At 40.2% G+C, this 23,522-nt stretch overlaps 1 protein-coding gene and 2 long non-coding RNA genes across 14 annotated transcripts in view; 2 read left to right on the top strand and 1 right to left on the bottom strand.

Moving 5' to 3' along the window:
- The first annotated feature begins 2,020 nt into the window (after positions 1-2,020).
- LOC119010079 lies at positions 2,021-3,386 on the top strand. The gene is made up of 5 exons (XR_005071895.1): positions 2,021-2,106; positions 2,213-2,399; positions 2,494-2,608; positions 2,747-2,972; positions 3,318-3,386. It is a non-coding gene; the product is annotated as an uncharacterized LOC119010079 (long non-coding RNA).
- Positions 3,387-4,122: 736 nt separating this feature from the next.
- LOC119010085 lies at positions 4,123-4,923 on the bottom strand. Its single transcript, XR_005071897.1, has 2 exons — positions 4,584-4,923; positions 4,123-4,465 (listed from the first exon to the last, which is right to left on the bottom strand). It is a non-coding gene; the product is annotated as an uncharacterized LOC119010085 (long non-coding RNA).
- A 9,335-nt stretch (positions 4,924-14,258) lies between these two features.
- Positions 14,259-23,522, top strand: part of fat3a (FAT atypical cadherin 3a) — a 226,858-nt gene continuing 217,594 nt past the window's right edge. For all 12 annotated transcript variants that reach the window (XR_005078593.1, XM_037119880.1, XM_037119863.1 and 9 more), the window contains exon 1: positions 14,259-14,384. The gene's annotated coding sequence lies outside the window, so the exon portion shown is untranslated. The remainder of the gene's footprint in view (positions 14,385-23,522) is intronic.

Below are 23,522 nucleotides of genomic sequence, written 5' to 3'. Positions count from 1 at the left end.
CAAACCAGAAGAAAATGTCGGCGGTGTGGAAATACTTCAGCATAGATATGGCGTCGAGTACAATAGCTATATGCAAGACTTGCGGCACGAAAGTTTCGAGAGGTGGAGTTAAACAGACCAGTTTCAATACAACAAACCTAATAAAACATTTGAAGACGAAACATGTGAACAAATACAAAGAGTTTGAGGCTGCAGCAACTGCTAGCAAGCGAGAGCAGGGTGTACAGCAGCAACAAACTCTGGTCAGTTCATTTCGTAGCAAGGAGCAGTGGAGCGAGAAGAGTGAAGCAGCAAGACAGATGTCGGAAAAAATCACCGAAATGACTGTTCTCTGTAACCTGCCCCTTTCCTTTGTTGAAAGCGTGGGGTTCCGTTTTTTTATGGCTCACGCAGTACCTAAGTATATGGTCCCAAGTCGCAAATACATCACGGAGACGACGATCCCTGCACTAAAACAAAAAGTAACTGAGCTTGTTTTAAGAAAGATGGAGAAGGCAGGGGCCATAAGCTTTTCAACTGATATCTGGAGCAGCCAAGTCTCCCCACTTTCCCTGCTTAGCTTGACGGCCCACTGGGTGGACATGGAAACATTCGTTCAGGAAAGCGTAGTACTTAATGCGAATGAATTCAAGGGATCACACACCGGCGAAGCTATTGCAGGAGCAATAGAGAGCATGCTGCTCAACTGGAGCATTCCGAAATCAAAGGTAAGTTTACTTGTCTAGACGTTGCTATTTTCTCTAAATTTTTCACTTGTCTTTTTTAGTTTATTCACCTATTGTCACCCATACCAGGTAGGCAATAAAAAGTTCTACTGGATTCACTTTGTATTAGTCTTTTTCCTGTTTCACAAAGGTAAGCAGCAGCAGCCTTACAAAGCCATGATGGCATGATGACTTTACGTCCAAGTAGTATGCAGCTCTTCATATAAATGGTATCGGTATTGGTATGGTATCGGCATCGGCCGATACTGCACGGTCAGGTATCGATATCGGATCGGGGCCCAAAAAATGGTATCGGTGCAACACTAATTACAAAGACCATAAACTATTTTTTTTTGCTTTTTTACAACTTATTTTTTTAATTTGGGAAAACGTAATATTTACCATTACATCCAATATAAATTTTACATTGGAATAAACTAATTGAATTGCTGTAATTCTGTTACATGCAATTTTTTATAATTTTCTCAAGTTAAATTTTTGATTCAATACAAAGTATTTTTTTTTAATTATACCATAATCAATACATTTTCTTTAGTCACAAGCCAAAGTTGCATTCAACTTGAATTCATTGCTAGAACTGTAAACATACTGTTGAATCTCTACTGTCACTACAGTGTAACTTTTTCTGTGAATCCCAGGATATGGGTGCTACTTCACTGACTGTGACTGCACACAGCACAGCTGTTGAAAATGTGTTAGAAGTGAGTTGAATATCTTCTCTTCTATGTCTTTGCATTTCTCCAACTTGCATTCTAAACCCAAAATTGATTTTGCAAGAGCAAACATTCACCTCTGGCATCATCAACATGCAGCTCTCTGAATTACAGGACTTGGGTGCTACTACATCAGATCTCACTCCAGCCAAATAAGAATTCAGTGGGGCAGTCTAAATTCTCACTCTGTTGTGCAGGCCTCATGTCCAGACACTAGAGGGATACCTGAAAAAAACCTCCTCATCAGATTTGTTACTGGAACCACCCATACTACAATAAAGGATTGGACTGAACTGCTCCATCTACCAGTTCCCAAGGAAACTCAGTTTGATGCTACACAGTCCACCTACGTCATTCCCACAATACAACAAGCATACGCAGAGCCGCATGAAAGAATCATGGAGCATCTCATTGAACTGTCTACATCAAGACAAAAGATTGAGCTCTGTTGAGATGCAAGATGCGACAATCCAGGCAAGGCTGAGTTCTACTACATAGCAAGTCACTGCAACATTCCAGTGTAGTTACCTATCCATCAGTGTCATACCTATCTACAATGTAGTTACCTATTGTTCTTTATTCCCAGAACAGGGTACAGTAGCAAGTATTGCACATATTCGTGTCAAGATGATGTCACTAAAGAAATCGTTCATTTTGAATTGGTTCAGGTAAATCAGTGCACAAATGTGTAACACAACACCAACCCTGTCCGCAGTTCATTGGATACTGAATGCTGACACATTTGTACTTTGATCAAACAATGTTATTCTCTAGGTTACAGAAGTGAGCAGTTCTGTGGCGATGGAGGTGCTTGGGTTTCAACGGGGTCTGGACTACCCCCTTGAGAGGGGTGTCAGCATTGGTGTCTTAACAACAGATAGATCATCCTCCATTCGTAAACTGATGAAGGACAATTACAGCCACATTTATTACGAGCTGGACCTATTGCATGTCTCTAAAAGTAAGTCATCTATGTGGACAGTGGTTTCATTGCAAAATAATTGCACTTCCCCTTTCTTTATTTTCAAAATACCTTGTCAAATTGTTTTTGTAAGGTCTGAAGAAGAAACTTGTAATGGTGGCGAACAAGAAGGAAAACAAAATCCTGCAGCCATGGATCAGGTCCCTCCCATGTACTGGTCATGCAGCACCAGTAAAGGTGACAAGGAGGTAATTAAGTTGGTGTACTGCCTATGTCAAAAGTAGTGTGGTGTGATCTAGATAACACCAAGTGGTAAAGTCTGTCATGACAGTGACCTCTAACATTTGCAATTCATTGCTACTTTCTGCATTGTTTAATTTTTGTAGGAATGCCTAAGATGGAAATTGCTTCTCCATCACATCCATGGCATTCACAGGTGGGAGGAGGAGGATGTTGAGCGTAGGTGTTACCATCCAACACTGACAGCAGAGGAGCAGTGGTGGAAAAAGTGGCTCAGGACAGATTCACCTGCTTTTCAAGAGTTGACTGGATTGGTAATGGACAAGAACCTCCTGCAGGACTTGAGACAAATGTGTCTGTTCAAGCACGCCAGTATGTATTTGTACACATTATCAGTTTTGAGGCCATTGTCAATGTCTGAAATGGTAGAATCACTACACTGCAACACCAAAAAATAATCATTGTTGAATGCATCACCTAGTTTCCATCACCTAGTCGCTAGTGTAATATTGTTGATAAGTGTGTCATACCTACAATTTCTAACCCGGAGCAGTTAATTTTTTTTTTTTTTTTTGTCAAAATATTCTAGGTTTACCTTTATTATGATATCGTGGTGTGTGTGTGTGTGTGTGTGTGTGTGTGTGTGTGTGTGTGTGTGTGTGCGTGTGCGTGTGTGTGTGTGTGTTATTGTCATTGACTTCACTTCACTTATGACAGCATGAGGGCTCGAGCACAACTGGCTGTTATGGATAACAACAACAATCTTGGGAGACCACAAGCTAAAACACAAGACAGTAGGTATGACTACACAATGAATCTGCAAATACCTGTTGGTGTCAGCTGAGTATTGTGTCAGGGCTGACCTGAAGACCAGCACTACAGTATACAAGCTCACAGTTACCCAGCTGTTATTTTTCTACATAGGCACAGTAAATTCGTCATCAGTAAGCTGTTGATGTGTCATTGAATTGATGCACTTCACAGGGATTTTTATCTTTTGTCAGGACAAGCCAAATACAAGGCTGTCAACTCAAGGCAGACTCAACGGTGGGTTGCAAAACCCATTTATGAAGGTACGGCTTTCCAGAATGACCTGGTTGAGCGTGTCCTGAGGAGGGGGGAAGACAGGAGTGTTGTGTTGTCCAAACCCATGCCGGTCCTCGGCCAAGAAGGAGGAGACTGCTATGCAACATAGCTCCAGTTCCAAGACCAGACAAGAGTGATATGGTCACATGCCGCATCATTGTTTCGAAAAGCATACATTGCTTTGTACATAGTTTTCCCAAAGGTTTTTGTGAAAACATTTGCACTTGTTTTTTTCTTCTTATAGCTTCATGTAAAGACACAAAAACACGCATTGTAGACTGTAGTACTGTTACTTTATTGACTTGTACAAGTACTTACAACAGGCAGTCAACATAGTAATGTTTGTCTAAATATTCATTATGAACAATCACAAAACAGTATTTACATGTGCACAAGGCCTACTGCCAAAAGGTATTCTTACTTTTTATGCTGGTAATATTTGCACTTTTTGCCATTCAAATAAAAAAACAAAAGAACAAGTTTGTTTTTGTTTTATACTGTAATAGTCATAACAAATCTGTTGTTGGAAAATAAATAACTATACCCTCAAAACAATTCTATGTTTTAGTCTGTTACACGTAGGCTCCTGGCAATAAAGTTCAACTGTATGATTCAGAGAAACAGACCCAGAAGATGTCCTCTACATCTTTGAAGCCCGTCTAATCCGTCTGATCTCTGCTACAATACAACTAGGCAATATCCTCCTGTTGCCGGGGCCAAGATGTTCTCCATTTAGAGCCCAGTCCAACACTGCGTGATATGCTATGAGCCTGCATTGGCTGAAGAAAGGTAAACAAAGAGCAACGGTTTGGTCATTTCCCCAGCACAGTGAAACATCTATTTGTACCAAAATAAGCAGTGTTAGCTCAGAGGGCATTATTGCATGAAATTACTCACTCTGTGGAAAGCTTTCCATCAGGCCCCTCTGGTGCTGGTCTCTTCTTCCAGTTTATTTTCGGTATGAAAAAAACCATCTGCAGTACAGATGGATGAATGAGATGAGGAAAGTCCTCTGTGCAGGTGACACACTGTATGCTATCCTGGGACACATTAGGCTGTATGATGTCCTACTCTTTACAGCATAGGCTTTCCTCTTCTGTATCCATTTGGACACAACATCCACAAGAGCACCACCAGGTTGTCAATGTCCTTGGCATTGAAGCCGCCACTGCCTGTTCCGCTTTCTGCCCCGCTCTCTCGCTGTCTAGTGCGAGTAACTCCTCATCTGTATTCTCCGGTTCGAATAAATATGGTCTACCGTCAAATTCAAGGTTGTCGTCGATGTCTTCCACTTCGACATCAGTCAAGTTCACCATCGTGACTATTTCGGAAACAGCTATGATTGCCACTGACGAGTCCCCTCTCTGTACGAGCTACAATCATGCGCAGACAAGCTAGCTCTCAGTGCAAAGCGATTAGACTCATAACAGGCTATTGTAAGGTTCATGGCTCTCTACAGGCTGTAACATGGACATGTACGTTATGAACAGAAAAACGAAAATGCTGGAATACGTTTCCGTCTGCAAAATTTAAGTTTCCATGTAAGTGCATGCTCGATGGATCGACTAGTTTGGACTGCCAGAAGACAGGGCTGTAAACAAACCGGTATGTAGCTGCTTGCACAAACACACTGTTTTAACCACTTTTTTAATTCATTTTGAGTTATACACTCTACAGTGTTGTGTTGTAAGGTGTCTGATGATGTTGCATAACTTTTGGGGTGAGATTTGGAGTATGTTAAGACACTTAAAACACAGTGTAAAGTTCTGAGCCCATGCTGTTAGCTGTCAATGCTAACTGTCTGTTCAGGGAGCCCTGTAAGGGTTGCACCAAAAGTGTTTGCGTCTTTGGTACTGGCAAGTCAAGGGTAGCTTGAGCAATAAAGCTGCATGTTGAAATCAACCTTAGTTATCCTTTAAAACACGTCTAGAACTGTCACATCGCGGTGAGGTTTGTCTTGTCTTGGGATCTGTCTTGTGGATTCATGTTTTATTTTGAAAGTAACTTCCCTCTCGTTTCAGATCACATGCCCTTCCTCCTGTGTTCCTGGTCTGACGTCATCCCTAATCCCTGATTGTTTGCACCTGTGTTTCCCTCCCTCATGTGTATAAAGTCTTTGTCTTCCCCTGTCTGCGTCGCCTAAGTATTTCGTCGTCTCGTCGTATACCGAAGCCCTGTTCCACAGTCTTGAAAGTTCGCCTTGTTAAGTATTGCCTTGTTTTGTTTTTTCTGTATTTGTCCTCTTTAGAGAGTGATTTTGATTTTGTAAAATTTTCTGGTTAGGATTTTCATTTTCAGTTCAGCTTTGTTTATAGCCTGTTTCTTTTCCCTCCTTGTGAGTGCTTTTTGTTGTAACCTTTTTGGATTTAGAAAGAGTAGTTAATTTTTCATAGCCTTGTGCCATCCTCTTCGGAGCGATTTTTCTTTTGTAAATTTTATATATTTCAGAATAAGAGTTGAGAGCAGGTTTTCCTCCTTCGGGAGTGTTTTTCGTTATTGTGTGTCTTGTCTGTCTCTCAGAGTTTATAGCATCTTGTTTATCATCTCATCTGAAGGGTTACTAATCAGAAAAATAAAACCTGACTTTAATTCTGCCATTCTGCATCTGAGTCCTCTCTTTTGTCCCAATTCTGACAAGAACAGCCACTGGCCACAAGCCCGTGTGTGGTAAGTGTGCGAGGAGAGCAGAGGTACTTTGCATGTCTTGCGACCATTGATCGCAATGGCTCTTTTTTGTTTTTGTTTTAGATCAGCTTGCTTCCAGCTTTTTTGATTATCATTTTTATTCATATTATCAAGTGTTAAAATTAAATGTTTCATAATCAAATAAGTTACTTTTAATTGTTAATTTTCTAATCAAAATCTTGTGTAAATATACGCAATAATTACAGATTAATATGTGCGACAATATGAATATTAATAAATTTATATTTAAACTTGTTGAAATGTAAATTTTGGTGTTATTTAGTTTTAAATATCATGATACAATGAATGCATTCATCACTCAACTGGGTGTTTACATGAGGGATAATAGAGTGTATTAGGCCTATATAGCAGTCAGGATGACCGCTTACGGCCGTTCTAGTAGTTTTAGAATTCCGGCCCTTCTGAAATCCAACTGACACTTTGGTCCAATCAGAAACATATAATTTGACCAGATCTAACTCTAGGATCATGGAAAACGCAGTTACGCCTTAACCAAGACATCGATCATTAAGATTAATTGGATCTGACTGGAATGAACCTGCCACAGTGGCTGGTAAACTGATTCAGGTCACTGGCCAGTACACAAATTCACCCGCATTTGGTAAATGGCGGGTGTTAATTACCGTCCCTGATGTGTATGCATCTCATCCTGATGTGTGTGTGTGTGTGTGTGTGTGTGTGTGTCTGTGTGTTTCTGCTCACCGTTTTGCATGCCCAGTGGTGGTGTGACATGTCATGCCAGAGTGTGGTGGTGGGATAAATGATTTTTCCATTCAGGATGTATAAACAATACCTACATATAGTTTTACAAACATGGATTCAGTTGTTCTATCATCCTTGTCAGTCAGAACTCTTTTCTTGCCATTTTAATCTTTTGTGGGGGAAAGAAGCCTATTTTTGCCCTTCATCTTATCAAGATATAATTCACTCAAAAATGTTTTTTCAAGGTGGATTCTACTCATAATGTCTGAACACATAATGTCTGAACTTTACCTAATTGTAGTTTTGCAAACAGGATCACTGGTTTCAATCAGAACTCTTTTCTTTCCAAATTGAGCAATGGGAGCCTGTTTTGCCATTTACAATACAGTAAGCCAGGTTTCAATGGGAAATGCTTTTTCCAGTGAGATTCTATTCAAATGGAACTTTACATAATTATAGAATTGCAAACATGATTTCAGTTGTTCTATCATTAGTTACAGTCAGAAATCTTTGCTTGTCAATATGAGCTTTCAGAGTGAGAAAGTGCATGTGCAGTGCATTCTGAATCTACTCAAGATGTATGAACTTTATTTAAATATAGCATTATTATATCTATTATTTGTTTCAGTCAAAACTTTTTGCATGTCAATTTTGAGGTTTTCAGAGCAATCAGAGCCCGTTTTTGCCACTTAAACTACGGTAAGCTGCATTTCAATAAGAACTGCTTTTTCAAGCAAGCTCCTCCTCAAGTGTCTGAAATTCATCTAATAATAGCATTGCAAACATGATTTCAGTTGTTCTATCATTACTTTCAGTCAGTCTTTGCTTGACAGTTTGAGGTTTTAAGAGCTATTGGAGCCTGTTTCTGACACTTACACTACAGTAAGCTGTATTTCAATGAGATCTGCTTTTTCAAGTGAGCTTCTACTTAAAATGTATGAACTTTATCTAATGATGGCATTGCAAACATGATTTCAGTTGTCGTATCATTAGCTTCAGTGAGAACTCTTTGCTTGTCAGCATGAGCTTTTCAGAGCTATTTGAGCCTGTTTATCCACTTGCACTCTAGTAAGGTGTATTTCAATGAGATCTGCTTTTTCCAGTGAGCTTCTACTTAAAATGTATGAACTTTAACTAATGATGGCATTGCAAACATGATTTCAGTTGTTGTATCAATAGTTTCAGTCAGAACTCTTTGCTTGTCAGCATGAGCTTTTCAGAGATATTTGAGCCTGTTTCTGCCACTTGCACTCTAGTAAGCTGTATTTCAATGAGAACTGCTTTTTCAAGTTAGAATCTAGTCAAAATGTATGAACTTTATCCAATTATAGCATTGCATCCATGATTTCAGTTGTTCTATTATTAGTTTCAGTCAGAAGTCTTTGCTTGTCAATGTGAACTTTTCATAGCTTATACTGACAAGCAAAGAAGTTTTGGGTGAAATATTACATATTTTAATATAATGGCCCATTATAATAGAATATATAATATTTCACCCAAAACTGCTTTTTCAAGTTAGATTCAACTCAAAATGTATGAACTTTATCTAATTATAGCATTGCCAACATGATTTCAGTCAGAAGTCATTGCTTGTCAATTTGAGGTTTTCAAAGCTATCGGAACCTTTTTTTTTGTAACTTACAATACAGTAGGCTGCTTTTTAAGGCGTAACCTTTGAGTTAAAAGTCACGCGAGCAATAACACATCTGCACGAGCACATAAATTATTTTGTGTCACATGTGCAGATTTCAGCTGCCTCGCACACTTGTTTGATCTTCATGCACATATTCACTTGTAGACCTTTCACACAATAACTGGAAATACACAATCGTAGTGTATGCAAACTTCCTGTAAAATGTCAACACAGCAGATAGCTGGGCAGTTTAAAATGGATTAGAGAGTCTACACCACTTCCCTCATGGCTTTGCCAAAAATTAGCTTTGCCGACGTGGCAAGAGTCGTGGAGGAAAACTCTATCACCAAGAAGAAGAAACTGGATAAAGGATTCAAATTTTTCCATGAAGAATTTGTCCATAAGTATCAATGTAATAAACATTAGAGAGCAATCAGGCTAACTGTTACTGAACTGTTAACTAGAATAACAAATCATTAGTGTGACCACTTAGACGTAGGTAAGGTTATAGGATTATGTATGGATAGTATAGAGGACATGTACTACTTTACTAAAGCAATGTAACAGTCGTGGTTGTGATGTTACAAGCAATATGACACTCACTGTCTGCCTATGGTCCAAGTGAACGTCTTGTGTACAGCGACAATAGCCTAATCTTAACATCAGCCAAATGCTATCCTCATCAGTTAACATTTTTTCTTTGGCAATGTCTGTGTTTATGTTCATGTGTTTGCTTGTCATAGTATCAAATGTAGTAGACGGGCAGGTTTTTGTGAGGGCTAGATGCTGCCCATCTCAGAGGAAAAACGAGGAGCCTCACAAACTACAGGTTTGATCAGTGAGTGTGCAAGTTCCCTGTGTGTGTCTATATATATATATATATATATTTTATTTTATTTTATTTATTTATTTATTTTTTTCATGAGTACGGTCATTTTAGCCGAGACTAGATTTCTTTGTCTCTGTGGGTCTGTCTGTTGGGCCTCTATCTCGTGGTGGAGATGCTCTCTTTTCTTGCTTAGTTGTAGCAGAAGTATTTTGAGCTTCAAATACCATGCGACAGCTCTCTTAAGCTTGTCTAGGTTTGACCAGTGTTTTATCAAACGGCTGATGGAATTTTCCTCTTCTGTTTGAATGAAATTGGCTGTGACATCGCTTTTGATTTCAAGATCATCTGTTGCTATTGGACCACGGTTTGCACCAGATTTGGGCCATGAGTCTTCTTCTTCTTGTAAGAACTCTGGACCATTCTTCCAAGATTGACAGCTGAGAAATTCTTTGGCAGTGAGACCTCAGGATACATGGTCTGCAGGGTTTGTCTTTGTATTCACATACAGCCACTGTCCAACGTCAGACATTTCCCGGATTGTGCTTACTCTGTTCACGCCAAAGTTCACTGCCACAAGTAGCCCAGTCTCAGTCTTAACTATGAGAAGTCAAGTCTCACCTACTACTTCAGGGAGTGGCTCCTCACTGTTAGCCAGAGAAAATAGTAGCTAGCATTACACCTTTGACATACCCTGGAATAAAATGCCTTCAAATACAAGAAGGGTGTTGGATACTGAGAAGAGCCCAACTACAGCAGAGAGAACGGAGTTCATTAGGATAGTAGCTGCTGAAATAATGACTGTATGCAAGAAACCAGGAAAGAGGCACATCACTGAAATAGCAAGGAAAATGGTAATTAGCTACCCAAAATCCTTCTGAGATGAGATTGAGGGCCAAGTTGTCGGCACTGGGTATGATTCATTTGTGAAACAGTTCATATCTCGGATTGATAACTGTTGATAACTGTAGACGACTCTAAGCTCCTCCTGCGCAGAAAAGGCTTTCTGAAAGTGACACCCCTGAAAATGGAAAAAAGCATGCAAAGATGCATATGGCTGCATTAACCCTGACCCAGAGCTTCCTGCTGGCGAAACAAAGGCAAACAGAAAAAGAGCTAATGAATATGTTCAAAAACAAAGACAAAGATGCTAAAAAATAGAAAGACTGATGGCTGAGATGCTTGCCTCATGTGGAAAGACATACTGTCAGGACTGAAGGAGACGGAAGATAACCTTAAAGAATGGCCTTTCCTCTGCCAGGAAATTGGAATAAGGCTTCATTTCAGAGAAGTAACAGGTGTACAGATTGATGACAGCTTTGAAGACTCCACAGCCACCAAGTTCAGAAGAATCCTGCGGTACTTTCACTTTGTTCAGATGGAGCCATCCAGCAGAGCAGGCACTATTCTGAACCAAGACCTGACAGGAGGGGATGAAACTTGTGCAGCTATACTGTTGCTTCTTGTCCATTTCAAAGAGTAGGAAGACAATATGTTACCAAATGTCGATGACACCGCCATTGTGACTGATGTGGACACCTCCAAGCTACCATGGACACCCTGCATTGTGGTCTGTGGTCGGTGTGCTAAAAAAGACTTATTTGGAGGAGTGTACAGTACACTGCAAAACAGAGCTGGAGAAATTAGTTTACATTATTTTTTATTTACTTTTTACTTGGTAGAGTTTTGTTTTGCAGTGTGCGGAACATAGCTCCTGGCTTACTTAACCAATGGGGATCCATATACGTACATGTAGCAAACTAATTAATGGCTAAGGTAATCATACTCGCACTGTTTGCAGGTAATAGCCTACTCACTGCCAAGATGTTCATGGTTGCTGTGGACCAGGTCGTAGTCAGCGAACAACTTCCCTGCTTCACCAACGCAGTCCAGATGATGTTCTGCTCATATTACCTGCACAGCATTGACTACCCAGTGGAACTTGCCGCTACTCTGGAGTTCTTGCAGAGGTACGCTTTCAGTATGCATGTACACACTGCCTTTTTGTTTATAAACACGCAGTACTAATACTAACTATATAAGTCTACACCAGTACTTTTATACTTGCCATATAAGTACTAGTGAACAAGATTGTGAATAAGATTTACCTTAACATTACAGAGGAAAATGTTGTTAGTATAGACATAAACCTTTATATAATGTGCTACATATTTATTTACAGAGTTTGAATGAAAAAATACACAGATATAAAACTAATCTTTACCCTATAATCATAGAGAAAAACATTAGATTGTTAGTATGGACACAAACTTTGATATACCAGGTTACATATGTAATGTCAGACAATTACTATCATTTTACATGAATCTGTAAGTAATTTAAGAAAACAGAAAAGATAATGTAAAATTAATATAGTATTATTCTGTAAAAAAAAAAAAAAAAAAAAAAAGAAATGTAGTTTGTCATTACTGTCATCATAAATAACAGGTGGGTTGTTGATTTACAGATAATGTCTTCATAGTAAAGTTTTCAGTTTTGTACACTATTTTTAAAGAACAGAAAAACTATTGTAAAAAATAGTCATATACTGTAAAACTAGGATTTTTTATTTATTTTTATTTTTTTACAGTGCAGACCGGATCACAACCCAAATGCTGGAGAGGATGTGGTGACTGTGTGGCAGATCATGCACACATATTTAGGGGCTGTCAAGTTCTTAAACCCTTCTTGGTGGGAGTTCATAGTATTATTAGAAAAGTCCAAAGCTATGATTCTAAATTCACCTGTCTATCCTTGTACCTAGGGAATATGAACCCAGAATTACCAAAAAACAGATACCTTTTAAAAATCTTCATAGCAGCAAGTATATAGGCCATAACAAAGTGATGGTTCTGTAAGAACCTCCCATGATTCTCCAATGGGTATTCAATGTACTGTATGTATACATTCAAAATATGGAACATCTGACATTCACTCTAAGACTGCTAAAGTACAAAGGTGATGCATTCTGGGAAAAATGAGAAAGATGCCTTTTAAAATGGTTATAACTCGTCCTGTATTTGATATGAAATGATTAGGGAAAACAGTGATACCATTAGTCTCTGGTGACCTACTCATACCGCCCATTCAAATGTTGTTCTTTTGTTTGTTTGTTGGTGTGTCTTTTTTTTTCTCTCTTTTTTTGGTTTGTTCCATTCTCTCTCTTACTTAACTAGAGGGCTACATAGTCTACTAGTGTTATCACTGTGATGTTTCATATGCAATTCCATATGCCACATTCTCAAAAGTTTACTTTCTACTGGTGTACCTATTTATTGCTTTGACACTGTCTGTATTCCGTTTGCAAATTCTGGGAAAATGAAGTTTAAAACAAAACAAAACACAGAGTTCACTCTGCGCATATCTGAGCCTGATCACATCACTGTTGACACTGTATAATAAACACAGTATGGACAAGTTCTAATAAAAAACAATGTGTCTGAACTAAACTGCCCTGCCACACCTTTGTCTGTGTATGACCACAATTATTTTAGACTCACAAAACTGTACAGTTTTGTCTGACTCACAAAACTGTACAGTTTTGTCTGACTCACAAAACTGTACAGTTTTGTGAGTCAAAAAAATACACCTTTGCTATAATATTTGTACTATGAAATAAATATTTCCATCTGTTTTCTTTGTATTGTTGTGTTCTATATCCATGTCCTTGTTTGTAGCTGTAGGAGACATACAGGATGAAGATGAGGAGCACTGTGTGCTTGAGAGAGTGTGTGTGTTGTAGATGCGGTGGTTCATGTGGGAGTGGGCGTGTGCACTTGCGGAAGTGTGTGCGGAAAGGTGTGCACTCACCTGTGACACAGATGAGAGAGGCAGGGTTGGGTAATAGCCATAATTTTTGTTGACCGCTACCCACTCATTCATTCATCACTTTTTTTTATCTGTTTAATCCTCTGGTTTTCATTCTTCCATTTATCCATCTTTGCTGCGCTGTAATAGCTCTGTGCTGTTTGTTCATAAGAAATGCACCAAAAGCATCTTTGGATTTTAGTGTATCTCTCAAAATCTGCGAACTTGAGGATCCAACCTCGTACTCTCAGCGGCTAAAAAGCTTTGTCAAGGAAGCCGCAACAGTAGCAGTATTTAGCCTTCATTTGTTATGCACCAGACACTAAAGCACATCAAATTCCTTCCTCTCAGAAGAGTGGTATTTCTGTGTTCTCTACTGCACTGATATTTTTTGTAAATTTGGTAAACTTTGTAATAAATGACAAAACATCTGTTTTTGAGGCTGTTTGTGTTGACAATAACTGAAATGAAAGTGAAATGAATGCAAGTTAAGAGTTTATGGTGTAACAAAAGAATGCAGAAAGCAACAGATTGACTGAACAGGTGATTAAATGAGTACATAAATACAAACATGGTGGTAATTAATTCAGCCTTTACGATTTTAACAATGAGCAATACTGCAACTGCATAGAAACAAATTGAAATATAAGGTAAATGGCAAAAAGAGTTTGAACTGAACCTTGAAAGAAGATAAAATACTGGCCCTCATTTGTTGAATGCAGGTGGCTGGAAATGATAAATTGCTTCTTTCAAGATACTTTTAATAGGATTCCAGAAACAGGCTCAGTGTCTGTGGTGTCACCAGCAGGCCGCGCTGTGCTGGAGCTCCCTTGCGCGCGACCTGGCCCTGTCGTGAGCGCGCATGTCCAGCAGCAGCAGCAGCATCAGCATTAGTAGTCGCAGAGAACAGTGCGCGGAGCGGGCAGTCTGCAGTCTATCAGTCTTGGAACGGATTTGCTGGTGTGGATGGTACTCAGTCGGACGGACTTCTCACCGGGTTGGATTAAAATCGCATCATGACTGGGTGAGTCCCGCGTGTAGATCCACAATTGCAGCTGAAATCAGGGGGAAAACGTGTGGCGTGGATTACGGATTACCTAAACCTGTGATGCGTTTTCTGTCTCTCTTTTTAAAAATGTTTTATCTGCAAGACAGAATGGGACGACGTGCGTGTCGTTATCCATGTAACATCTACCATAATAGGCCTTCTTCTGTTTGAGATGTGCTCAGCTATGTGGCTCCACACAGCGCTAGTGTCACCCAGCAGGCAGTGTGGAGGGAAACAGTGGAGCAGGGACTGCTGATGAATGGCGGGCTGCGGGGCCCCAGCTTCACGGGACAACTGAGCATCCGGTCCCGCAGAAACCAAACGGGTCTAATCGCTTTGTAGTTGTCATCGCTTTCTCCTTGTTTTACAACCTGCATTACTAAATCGAGTTTGCATCTTGTATTTGTGGATTAATGGAAACGTATCTTCATCCTTGTAATAGATTTTCTGTAGTGAAGGTGCAAGTCTGCGTAATCGATTAGGCGATGGATCAGATACAGCGAGTATCTATTTTTGCCTCCATCCCCCTTAAAAAAACACATACACAGCAGGCCTTCATTTCGCCTGATGTCAGTCCCCTGAACACTGCAGCGTACAGTAGCTTAGCACATCCACAGATGCAGCGGGGGTGGTGGGGGTGTAATAGAAAATAATATTATAATTAGTGTTGTGTTTTATCAGTTTGAAGCCTGAAAGCACTTAGAAGAAATCCTTCATCTTTTTTGTCACCATGCAGGCTGTGATGTCAGTGCCAATAAGCAATGGTGTACAGATGCATCTTGGTGGTTCTGCACACACAGATGGAAGCAACAACTGGGGCTGTTCTTAAGTGTCTCACAGGCATTCAGTGAAAACAAGTGTGCAGGTACATAGTTAGGCCGTGTGTGCGCGTGTGTGTATGTGCGCGCGTCATTTAAAAAACAACAACACATTAACAAAAATCCATAAAGACTACCTGCAGTCTGTGATGGGCTTCTCTGTCAGGGTGGAGCTCCATTTACCAACATTTTTATGGAGATGATTCTGCAGGAGTCATCAGGATGTAGGAGACAGTGATTTGAGATAATGCTGAGAAAAAAATAGATTCTGTGGGTGGGCTATGCATACTTGTTTACCTCATACATGCATGCACATACGGCCCCTTACTCACTCTGTATGTTTGTGCATGGATGTCTCTTCCTCACACCATTCTCAGGCCAACCGGCAGCCAAAAAACACAGGACTGCCTGGTCGCTTGTGCTGGCATGTGTTACAGCTCCTTCTCCTACTCCTCCCCTTCCCACTCGTCACCTCTTATCCCTACACCTCCTTCATCACGTCTTTCTTTTTCATTGTTTCTTCACTGGCTGGTTAGAACTCTAGGCCACTGAGTGCCATGCTTATGGAGTTCTGTAACCAATAGCTTTGACCCTTGTTCCTGTTATTAATTGTAGCTAGTGACTAAAATTGAAGATAATCCCAGACCTGATTTACGAATGATTCAAGATTCAAGATTCAAGTGAGGTATATTGTCATTCCAGCCGTATACACGGTGCAACAAAATAACATTTCCCAGTGCTAACAAACAAAAACAACAATAGTACCAAATGCTTACATTCAGCCACTCTCAAGTGAAAGCATACTTGGTGGCTATGATCATAAAGTGGCTATGATCATTAATGTTGTTGTTATTATTATTATTATTATTATTATTATTATTATTATTGTTTACATGAGGTGCAATAGTGCATCAGACAAATACAAAACAGCGACATAGGACAGCATACAAAAGGGCAACAGAGGTGATCAGTTCAGTCCCTGAGCATTGAGGAGTCGTATGACCTGGGGGAAGAAGCTGTTTTTTAGTCTGGTAGTGATAGACCGTATGCTACAGTACCTTCTGCCAGAAGGAAGGGGAAGAAAAGTCAACAGGGGTGGGTAGGGTCTTCCACAATGTTGATTGCCTTTAGGATACAGCGTGTGGTGTAAATGTCTTAGATGGAGGGGAGAGTGACCCCAGTCTGGTGCAGTTTCCGAACCAGGCAGTGATGCAGCTACCCAGGAGGCTCTCTATAGTCCCTCTGTAGAAAGTGGTGAGAATGGGGGGTGGGAGGTGGGCTTTTCTCAGCCTTCTCAGGAAGTGGAGACGCTGCTGGGCTTTGTTCACGGTGGAGCCAGTGTTTAGGGACCAGGTTAACTTCTTTGCCAGATGGACATCAAGGAATTTTGTGTTCTTCACGATTTTCACTGTGGAGCCATGGATGTTCAGTGGCTCATGGTACCTCTGTGCTCTCCAGAGGTCAACAACCATCTCTTTGGTTTTGTCTATACTCAGGGATAGGTTGTTGACTTTGCACCAGGTCATCAGCAGTTCCACCTCCTCTCTGTATGATGACTCATCGTCGTATTGTCGGCGAACTTGATGATGTGATTCGAGTCGTGTAGTGCTGTGCAGTCATGCGTCAGGAGTGTAAACAGCAGTGGACTGAGCACACTACCTTGAGGTGCTCCTGTGCTCAGTGTGGTGGTGCTGGAGATGTTTATTCCGATCCGGAAAGAAAGTCAAGAATCCAGTTGTAGAGGGATGTGTTCAGACCCAGCAAGCTGAGCTGAGCTCAGCTTTCTAGTCAGGTGCTGGGGGATGATTGTGTTGAATGGTGTACTGAAGTCTATGAACAGCATTCTGACATAAGTGTTCTTTTTATCTAGGTGGGTGAGTGCTAGGTGGAAGGTGGTGGTGATGGCGTCATTGGTGGGGGGGTGGATTATTTGATTAGATTCCAAACACACTGCATTATAAGAAACATTTTTAGTCACATGAGTTTTCCTGTACTGTTGGCTCCTAGATACCTTCAAGGTAACAGGAAGCTCGAGATCACATGCTCAGGTGATCTTGCAAATGCATCTTGCAAGATCAAGCAGCGCACCTGTGTCCTAACTACAGTGATTAGGTAGATGTAGCATCAGGTTAGTATTCCAGACGATGTTCGTACGTCTGTTATCAGTTACTAAACTAATTAAAGGAAAAGCTCAGTCATTTTGATGTTTGACATGTTACATTACATGTTCACATCTGCATATTCTATGTTCTTTTAAGTCTGTTTATTCATTTTACCTGTGGTTCTGCTGTTGCACATTCATAGAATTGTCTATATCTTGTATAGCTGTGTATAGTATTATTGTTTATAGTATAGTTTGCACTGTATATATACAGAGCCACCACTGCTGTAACAAAATAATTTCCCAGTCTGGGATCAATCAAGTTATTCTATTCTATTCTATTACCATTTCCACATTGAGACAACAATATTAATATTAATTTATCTTGTGTCCAAAGATTTGTCCATAATGAAGGTTAACCTGTTGGCTGTGAATTTGACATATTGAAATGGAAATCTCATAGACTGCCGAGTGCAGTGAATCTATGCCAGTGTATGCAGTCCAGTTTGTGGTGTGTTCATACCATTCTGTACCACAAATATTTTATTGTCATCGCTTGCTAACAACATACAGCAGATAAGTCGAATCTTTGCTTTGTTAATGTGCTTGTTGTTGCTTTTTGTTTTCATATTTTTTCCTGCTTTTATTTGAGTGAGTATATTACCCCTGCTTCCAGTCTTTGAGCTATGCTAGGCTAAACATGCATTAAAGCTATTTATGGACCATACATGCAGTTGCCTGTGGATTCTGTCTACTTCACTGCAGATAACGTGCAAATTTGCAGAGGAGCTGTGCTGCGGCTGCATGCGGTGGCTGACCTCTCTGCCGAGCACACTGACCTCCACATGGAAGAGGAGGAATGAGCCCTCCCTCCACTCGTTTTGTTCTCCTTCTCTCCCTGAGTACTTTGCTCCACAGGCTGCCTGCTTGAAAATGGCATCCTGAAAACCCCTCCTCCTTCATCCACCCCCTTGCTTCTCCTTCATCTCTGGGGTCCTTAGGGTTTTGTGAACGTCTGTTTGTGCCAAATGCCAGCACTCTGCAGCCCCCTCCCTCTCTGTGTGCATGAGGGAAAGTGAGAGAACTGAGAAAATGGTTACCCCTCTTCATCCATGCTGGGGGGACTGCTTGTTTTGTGCTGGTACTTCAGCCTTAACCTCTGCTGGTATGTGTGTATGTGTGTGCTATTGTTCTCAGTCACTACATTGGCAATGCTGTTGAATTATGCTTATCAGCCCAGATGATCAGCAAAATTGTCTGTCTTGTCTCATTTTCCATGGTCATTTTTGCTGCTTCTTGGCTAGGGCTGGAAAGTTAATTCAAATATTATCGAAATCGCAGTGTGGCCCGATGCAGAATCCAAACTGCAAAAGCTGCTTTTTTGATAAAAGAAAGATGTGTGACAGTGGAGTATTGTATTGAAGTAATGTGGCGCTGCAGAGATGTCCTGGCCTGCAAAAATTGTGTTAGTTAATGTGTCAGTGTGTTAGTCCCTGACTAGTGCATTGCCCGTAGGAAGCATGTATTCCTACAGAAAAGTGGGAGGTTAAGTAGCTTTTCCATGGATGGCCAAATGAGGTTGTGTTTGAGGGTGGGACATCAGGGATATAATTGGCTGTTTTTGACTAATTTTGATTATACCGTTATATTTCACCTTAAAAACTATTTACCTTGCCTTGTTTGATGACACTTAAGTTTAGCATCTGGGAAGCTGATATGCTGGAGTTGGTATTGTTTCTTGGACAATTTCAAGGTGCTGTTAGCAGTTTTCAATCAGTAAATAACATCAACATTCACACTTTACTCATGTTAACAATGTGTTTTATTTGGTCATTTGAGCTATTCCGGGATAGAGAATCCACGAACAAGAAAAAACCATACTGGAACTTCATATGAAAATACAATAGCTTGAAAAATATAAATATTTGATACTATGTTTGATACCATGAAATCTGTTCCAAAATGCCTATCCCAGTCTAGCCCAAAGAACTGTTTGGAGTACAGGCATGTTTTTCTAACCCTAACCCTTTTCCCTCCAAACTGTCAGGAGCTCTGTAAGTGCTTTTGGCATTAATCTATAGGAGTCTGAACACACAGAATTCATTCTTTTTTTCTTGCCTAAATTTTTTTAATGCATTAATAAACCTGCAGATGACCTGTAACTGCCCCCATTGGCGTGAAAACACAATGGGTCTGCATCATAAAGTCTTACATGGTCCAAATACATATGAGATAACAGCATCACTGAAAATGGACATCAAACACATGTATTTCTATGGGCATAGAATACTGCCATAAATCGCACGCGCAATAAAACATACGCGCGTGCAAATCAAAAATCCCTGCGCACAAATCAAACATCCGCACACACATTTTTACCCCCCTGAATGCTTTTCCATGCACTAGCAAGCTATTTTTTATCCTGCATCTCTGCCCCCTGGTGCAATATTGTGGCCTGCCAGGAGAAAAACAGCTCGAGCGTGTGCAGAGTCCGCTCACAATACTTTCCACTGCTTGGGCGTGCGCAGACTGCTCGCTCGCAAAAACCTCCTCTCCTCGCTTGAAAACTTTCCCCCTGCTGGGGCGCAAGTGAATTATTTTAGTGGGGTTTTTGTCAGAAAGGGGGCAGGCCTGGGGGCATGCCAATCACCACGGTATCGCCGAACATAATTGGTTGAGCATATTCGCCAATTGGACAGCAGGGTATGGCAACACCACTAGGACAAATGGGACAAACCACACAGCCCTGAATGCCTGAATGACATTGTATTGTGATTTGGTGTCTTGACTTGAATGTTTGCAAAATGTCACACAGAGCAATGAACTTCAATATGTTTGTCTGACTGCTGTCTTTTCTTTCCTCCATCATTGACATTAATCTGATAAAAAGCTGATCATTTTTTGCAACTTGGACCCTGTTGCAAACAGACATTTCTTATTTTGGTAAAACTGTTTTGTTCATATTCTCGATCTAGGCTACTTCTTTATCCCTGAAAATTATAAACATAATATTAAAAAAATAAGAAAAATAAAATGATAAACGTAACAATGATAATAATAACACCGCCCACTAAAAAAATTCACTTCGGCGCAAGCAGGGGGAAAGTTTTATGAGCAGACTCTGTGCATGCTCGCTATTTTTCCTCCTGGCAGGACACAATATTGCTCCAGGGGGCAGAGATGCAGGATAAAAAATAGCTCCCAAGTGCATGGAAAAGCGCTTGGGGGAAAAAATGCACTTGTGGATGTTCGATTTCTGTAGGTGAATCTTTCATTGCGCGAGTCTCAATGCGCGCGATTTATGGCAATATTCTATGCCCATGTATTTCTAAGGAAATATCCAGGCGTCTGGCAAAAATTGCCATTTTATGAGCTCAGAATACCCCCTCCCAAGAGTAACATTTTGTGTGTGTGTGTATGTATGTATGTATGTATGTATATAGAGCAGGTGGTAATTTAACAATGTAGACTGAGTGGCGTTGTGGGCCGGCACAGTGATACAGTGCAGGCCAAATGACATGTGGCTTTGCTCTTTTTTTTCTGAACGGGGCTGCTAGCACTAGGCTTGCTGCAGTAGTCAGTGTTCACAGTGTTACATGGTGGTTGGACATGCACCAACTACATTACTTATCCATGGCCCACAACATTGCTTTGCATTTAAAAAAAAAAATAAAAAATCAGTACTTAGGTCACGAAGGTCACAACAGTTACAAAGTACACCTGATGTATGTTTCATGCAGCAGCTGGGCCAGCAGCAGAGTGGCAGGAGTCGCATTCCACTATATTATCGTGTCAATATGTGTTAGTAGCTAGTTCAATGATTCTCAGACTGTGGGGTGTGCCCCCTGGTGGGGTGAGGTGTCCACGCCAGCGGAGCTGATAGGTTTCGAGTTAACGTTCAGCAGGTCCGCTGCATTACGCTTCTGCTCTGTCCCAGCTCTGACAGTCCGGAGCCCGCCGTAACATATCTGGCAGATGCCGGAGCACGACGCAGCAATTCAATATCGGGGATTCAATTTTTAGGCCACATTGCCCAGCCCTACTTCCTGTGTACACTATGTTGTGCTAGAAAATACTCACAAATTACACGTTAGATGTAAGTACATCAAGACTAAAGTGCATCATGATAATCTAATGTAAATCACAGTGTAATTGTCCCATTGATTGAATATGTTAAATTTGGGGCAGACTGGTCAATGTGCACTGCAGTTTGTGTTTCATGGTATGTAATCTGTTGCAGTGGGACAGATTTTGTCATGCAGAGTGAATTTAGAACAAGTTGTGAAGATGTGCTGAGATTACCTTGACAAAATTTGGTATCAATTGTCAAAATTGTTAAAATAAAACATGTGTAAATCACCCCAAATTAGCGCTAAATTCAAAATGGCCGACTTCCTGGTGGGTTTAGGTTATGGCACAAAGATCTTTTTTTTTTTTGTAGGTATAGGGACCTAAGGGCTTAAATATGTTGAAAGTATTCCCAGCGGCTGCGTTTTAGGGGGCGTCATGAGTTTTTGAATATGTAAAAGAAAATAGCAGGTCATAGCAGGTCATTTGCTAGAAGAAAATTCCTTGCCTGTCAATAAGATTAAAAAGCATTACATATGCAATTCATATAGCAATGGTGGTTTCAATCTGACAGATACTGACACAATGAAATGTTCCCATTCTTCCGGAAAACACTTGGAGCAATACCGTAAACACATTAGAATGTCGACTATTTTCAGTTGATTTTGTGGGAGTCCTACTTTAACAAACTCCACAGATTATCCGATCTGCCTCATACTTGGTCAGCCTATATAGTAAACCTGAATGATGAAAAGTGATCAAAAGCTTATACGACTGGAGGACGGTGGGGCCACTGCAGAGTATTGAATCAGACCAACACACAGCATACTTAAAACAATAAATCTATCTGAACCCTCATACAATTACCCTGAATTATACAAATGAAGAAATCACTTTTAAATGTCAGTATGATGCAATGACAACAATTTCCAACTCACAAGTAAAACGAATAGAAAGAAAGATGATGAAAGATGATAAACTCAAAAACTGAAATAAAACAACAACTAGAATGTTAGAATTTACTAGAAAGATAATTGCAATTAGTAATGTTTTAAACCCAGTACATCTTAAAATACAAATAATAAGTAAAACAATTAAGTAGCCGTAAACTTTCCTTCGAAACTAGTAGCTTCAATTGGAAATGGTTAGAAAGATCAAAAAAATTCCATCCATTGTAGGACAGGAAGAGTTCCGCTTCGCTGTATTAAGTCGTGTTGGAAATTAAATAAAAAGAAATTGTGTATATTCTGTGTAAGATATGTCTTGGCTAAAACCCCCTAAAATCAACAATAGAATCACATGAAAAATGTAGACTTGAAATCCTTACTAAACAATCCTTATACAATCCTTTATTTTGACACTTGATAACCCACAATAAAAATGTTATGCTATTTTCAGAACAAATGTCAAAAAAATATTGTGATGCTGTTGCACAAGTTTGATTGCAGGGTTTTACGTTTTTAATTGCATCTACTGGCGCAATGCAAATATAAAATCAGTGAACGCTTGACACCCACTGGAGCTGCATCTGGATGACAGCAGCTTCGGGTGCTACCTGAGGCTGACTGGTGCTCAGCTCTCAGCTGTGGAGCACCTTCCCATCTGTCTGCGCTGAGTGGCAGATTCTTAATAGGTATTTTAAAATCAATGAATAGTAACTGTGACCAGCAAGTAGACATAGACTGAATTAACACAATACATTGGTATGAACGCAAAACTTATAGATTTCTCTGTGATCTGACTGCATTAAATAGATCAAAAGACAATAGACACTGAAATAACATCATAATGATGCCTTTTGAAAAGCCTGAATTCATGCTTTGTCAGATCTGTTGGCCAGATGACAAGGAAACAACTTTAAAAATGGTTGTTCTCTGAATGGAAGGATCATGTCAAGCAGGACAAGAAGTCTCAGGACAAGCAGGCATTCCAAGACTGGCTGCTCCAATCGAAAACTGTTGTTTTGACTGGTGATGTCCAAAGTTTATGTATTAGTGTATAAGATAGGCTATTTGAATGTCATTTTAAAAACCCTTAAGATACTGACCATTTTTTTAAAGGGGAATTCTGGTCATTTTCAAACCAGGGCCCTATGTCTATCTTTATTGTGATACGACACAATATATT

The sequence above is a fragment of the Acanthopagrus latus genome, chromosome 2 (genome assembly GCF_904848185.1).
Source record: "Acanthopagrus latus isolate v.2019 chromosome 2, fAcaLat1.1, whole genome shotgun sequence".
NCBI classification, from domain to species: Eukaryota; Metazoa; Chordata; class Actinopteri; order Spariformes; family Sparidae; genus Acanthopagrus; species Acanthopagrus latus.
The sequence above is the reverse complement of the archived record's forward strand: the minus strand, read 5'-3'. Positions and strand labels throughout refer to the sequence as shown.